Source organism: Lolium perenne, chromosome 6 (assembly GCF_019359855.2).
Source record: "Lolium perenne isolate Kyuss_39 chromosome 6, Kyuss_2.0, whole genome shotgun sequence".
NCBI lineage: Eukaryota > Viridiplantae > Streptophyta > Magnoliopsida > Poales > Poaceae > Lolium > Lolium perenne.
The window spans coordinates 69,407,801-69,413,013 of record NC_067249.2 but is presented as its reverse complement, the minus strand read 5'-3'; positions in this window follow the sequence as shown (position 1 = coordinate 69,413,013).

Below are 5,213 nucleotides of genomic sequence, written 5' to 3'. Positions count from 1 at the left end.
ACCAAGGCCACCATTGCTTGATCTATTGTTTGTAAAACTCTTATATATGATAAACAAACACAATTGCATCAAAGAAACCAAAATCAAATCAAAGCAAATCTCAATTTCAACATACATGTGATAATGGTCATTTGGCCATTTTATAAAATGTTCCTCACTTTACCCCGCTGGCTTTGACTTTTCTTCAACCAAACTTGGTCAACTATTTCCATGTCATCCAAGACTATGTCAAGGTGAACAACTTTCATGTTGACCACCATACCTAATGTTGACCAGGTTGACCAGTATAGTGTTGACAAGAGGGGACTTTGAAACAAAGGGAAGATGATCCACTTTTTGAGAACTTGCAAAACAACACCAAATTGACCACCACCACCACCATTCCATCTCTATGATTATATGAATGAGATCCACCAAAGGAATTTCCAAAATTTGAAAACTTTTCTCTTTCGGCCATTTTCACAAACACCTTGTGAGCAGAATCAAATATGAAGCCCATGCTGGATTTTGGCTTGGACTTGGTCCAACCCTGGCCCTCCTCAGATGCTCTGGCACCTCCTCTCACCTTTCAACACTAGTGCCACCACTTGCCAGCCCTGCACCTTGCTCAGCTTGACCAGAACACCATCATGTCGGCCACCATGTCACTCCACATGCTCACCTCCTCTCCTCTCCCTTCTAGCCGGCAACACCATGTCCTGGAGCTTGCCCTCACTTCACTGACCCTGCTGGTACCGGCCACTAGCCAAGGAGAGACCAGCACCTGCCAGCACAGGACACGCCCATGTCAGCCAGTGACGCCAGGGTCGGCATGGTCGCGACGCAGAGCGCGCCAGAGCGCCCCGGTGCCCCATTGACCTAGCCCTCGCCTCGCCATCAGCGTCCGCCAGGAGAGTCGCCATGACGCCAGGAACCTGCCAGACACGCTCCCTCTCTCCCCCGTGCCCTGTAGACGACGCTACGGTCGACGTCTTCTGCCACGGGCACAGGAACGCGAGGACGGTGACGATCGCCACAGACCCCCATTCCCTGCGCCATCAAGCCCCCTGCACTCGCGCTGACGTCGCCCATCCACCTGCGTCATCGCCAGGACCGCTCCGCCACTCCATCGTCGTCGTCACCATTGACTTGCTCCACGCGCCTCGGCCTTGCCTCGCCCCTATAAATGCCGACGCTCCCTGGACGATTTAAGCACACCCACTCTCCTCCCTCACCTCACAACTCCTCCTCGAGCAGCGCCGCCCCTCAATTTGAGCCGTAGCCGCCCAATTGCAAGCCGGAGTTCCGCAGCACCGCCGCAGAAGCCGCCGACGATTGCGTCCTCCCCAAGCTCTCCCTCGACCATCATCGGCCTCGCCGTCGTCGACCAGTTCGTTTGCCCGCCTCGCCGGACTCGCTAGACGCCGGTAAGACCTCTCCCTGGACCCCCATGGCCGCCAGTAGGGTTAGGACCTCGCCGGAGCTCGTCGCCGATGAGGATGAACAACAGCCGTCGATCCTTCTTTTAATCCCATGGCCAGCATCTGTCCATACCGTTTCGGGAATTCGTAGTCACTGACAACCTTGCCCCTCCTGCCAGGTGGCCCGTCGCGTGCTTGGCGCGCCAGTTGGGCTGGCCCAACTCCTTTTCCCCCTCTGCGGCCCAAATCCTTTCCCGCCTAGCCCATCTCGTTTGAATTTAATTTAAACACTTTCAGTCAAAATTCAATATTGTTGCTGAATTAGAAATTGAATATTTTCAAAACCACTGAACCAATTTTGACAAACTTTATATTTTTGGAAAGCTCATGAAAGGCTCCACCCAACCCCACTAGTTTCAAACCTAGATCTGTTATAGAATTAAAGTGGGAAAATAAACAAGACAGAGACTTTTCTGCCTTAGAAAAATTATTAAAAATCAACCCTTTTGAATTTTGAGGTGATTCCAACTCTCATAATTCACTTTTCAAATACTCTAATTGATTATGTAAAAATATGATAGGGGTACTGTATATGATCATGGGTTAGAATCAAATAATGGTTATGTAGCCATTACTAGCCCATTTAAATTTTTCCAAATTTAAGATTTTAAATCTATGAGGTGTAGCACCTCATTTAAATCATCTTCTCAAGTTGTATGAGGTAGTGTGATGACCCTGGTTGCTTGGTCTCATATTTGCTCACTTAAGAAAATTAAATGTTTGCCATAGTAGCATTTAAATTGTTCCAACAAATTATTAAATCTTATGGGAGTGTTTCTCTCATTTAAATCTTGTCATTGAACAATTCAAAATGAGGTAGAGGCTCTGGTCATTTAGGTCTCATATGAATTGTTGATGATATTAAATCTTTACCATGTTAGGATTAAAAGGTATGAGGTGTTCACCTCATTTAAATCATTTTCTTAAATGATAAGTGTGAAGAGGTTGACTTTGGTCAACCTAGGTCATATATTGTTCATGAGAGAAATTTAAATCTTAATAAGATAATGAGAGGAAATTAGTTTCTCTAAGTAATTAAAAGTAACACCTTAATTAGTATGAGAGGAAATTATTTTTCCTAAATAAGAAAACAACACATTTACCCACTTAATAGTAATGAGTGATGCTAGTTTACTTGTGTAAAATATATGAGGTGTTTCACTTCATTTAAATATTGTCCCAAGTGCTTTCATATGAAGTTTGAACCCCTGGTCAAATACTCTCACATGAAATACTTGGAGATTTTAAATCATAATAGGCATTATTAAATGGTATGAGGTATCCCTACCTCATTTAAATCATTTCTCAAATGATGATGATGAATGGTTGACTTAGGTCAACATAAATTCATGTGTGATGGTTTGAGAAATTAAATCTTAAAGAAGATTCAATGAGAGGAAATTATTCCTCAAGAACTATATGGAAACTATCATCTAGATATAAAATGAGAGGAAATTACTCTTCCTCAAAGCAAGACCACCAATGCACCAAATGGTATTAATGGTGTGAATAGAATAGTTTGTGTGAATATATGTGATGTTTGGAATAGCCGATGAATTGTGTGGTGATTGTATCCTCGTATTCGTATTTTAGACGCTAGTACCGAGGAGTATCCAGAGGAGGAGGAAGTCTACTTTCAAGGAGAAGAAGACCACTTTGATCACCTCAACCACCAAGGCAAGCTAGTATTCTTGCAAGCTATTACCAATGCAAGCTAGACTAATGCAAGTTATATTGTTGCAAGCTAATATTCTTGCAAGATAATACTCTCGCAAAGTGCAAAGCTCCCATGAGCAAGGCATTACCCCATTTACTTTATGCTTATGATCCTATTTCCCAGTTTTACTTTACAAGCTTTATTTACTTTTGTTTTATCAAAGTACTTTTTGGTTTATGATTCGCTTGATTAGTCTTGGATTAGTACAAGAGTATCAAAGTTAGCCTAGAAGCAAAGCAAATTACTTAGCACCCCTCATAACTAGTGGCTAGTGCTCAATATTAAAAGTGACTACTCTAGTTGGGAACTTGTGAAATGAAATGACTTTGAAAACCTTGGAATGATGATTCATTCTATTGAAAGATTTTGAAGGTGAATATGACTGGTGAATGACATGGTGAACTTTACAAAAACTGATGGTTGGGTTCGGATGCGATACCATTTCCAATTTTACAAGTACCCCCGCAATACCTGATATGGGTAGGGCTTAACTAGAAGTTTATGTATCTTAGTATGGGTTCCCTCTAAACAAGCGTCATCGGGGTTATGCCAAGGGCTGCCTCCAAAGAAATATGGAATGATGTGATATGACGTGAATATGAGGTGAATGTCCGGCCCAAGCCCTGTGCAGTTCCCAGGCTGACAGTTTGTCTTCACTGGGAGGCCAAGCTCATGGGGAGAGGTGCCTATACTAGGATATGTAAGTGAAAGGTTATGGTTGGTAGTCCGCACACGGAGTGTGATAAATCAGGGCCAGTTAACCCTGACGGATTATTGCAAATGTTGTGGCACAAGTGTACGACCTCTGCAGAGTGTAGAACTATTCGAATAGCCGCGTCCACGGTTATGGACGGTTGGAAAGGCCATACTGTTCCGTCATCAGAACTTTTCAAAAATGTGACATGTGAAGGGTGACTTGTGTTTTGAACTTGAAAGGTGAATGGTAAACTTGACTTGAATCACAACTGAGTTGTGGGAATGACACTAATGTTCCCACTTGAGTTAGTTAGCAAATGAAGAGGCTTTTACTAATTGTTTGTGAACTAAAATTGGCTTTATGCAAATAAACTTAGAGCTTAGCATCCCCTTCCATAGTTGATAATACTTACCTTAGTATTAGTTTGCGAGTACTTTAAAGTACTCATGGCTTTGTCCCTGGCTATTCAAATGGCCAGACTATGAAGAGGAGTACCAGAACCCGGAAGAAGGACAGCAGGACGTCTACGACAACTAGGATCGCTCCTGACGTCAACAGTTGCCTGTGGAATAGATGGACTACTACTACGCTACTTTCGCTTCCGCTATGTGTTATGTAATGAATAAATAGAACTTCTATTATTGTAATGAGACTGGATCATGTGATCCTTTATTTGTAAGACGATTATGGTATGTAATGAATGATGTGTTGTGATATCAATCTATTATGTCTCGCAAAAACAATATTCCTGGGATTGCGATGAATGGCATAATAGGCATCTGGACTTAAAAAACCGGGTGTTGACAATGTTCCTGTTCAAGTTGCTACTAACTGCTTGATATTAACTGATTTTGTTGTGTTGGAAATGCCTGAAGATGATAATATGTCTATTATTCTTGGGAGACCTTTTTTTAACACCGCAGGGGCTGTTATTGATTGCAATAAAGGAAAGGTTACTTTTAATGTTGATGATAAGGAGCATACCGTCTATTTCCCCAAGAAGATTGATAAAGTATGTGGAGTCAATACTATTTTTAATGTGAGTACTATCAAAGTGGGAACTATTGATTGTCCTATATATGAGCCTAAAGAAGAATATCAAACTCTCGTGATTGGATCCATATCAATACAATTCAAGGTAACATGATTGATTTGAGGTTTATTTCTTCTTATGCTATGTAAAATTTATTTGGTGGCAAGACCTGATCAACCTTGTTAACAAATACTTTTTATATGCATAGAGGAGGTAAACAACATCTCTTTCTTTCTTCCTCCACTTGCTCTAGTTGCTGTAGCACTTTTAATTTGCAAAGTTCCTTAGTTAATTGGAGATTTCAAA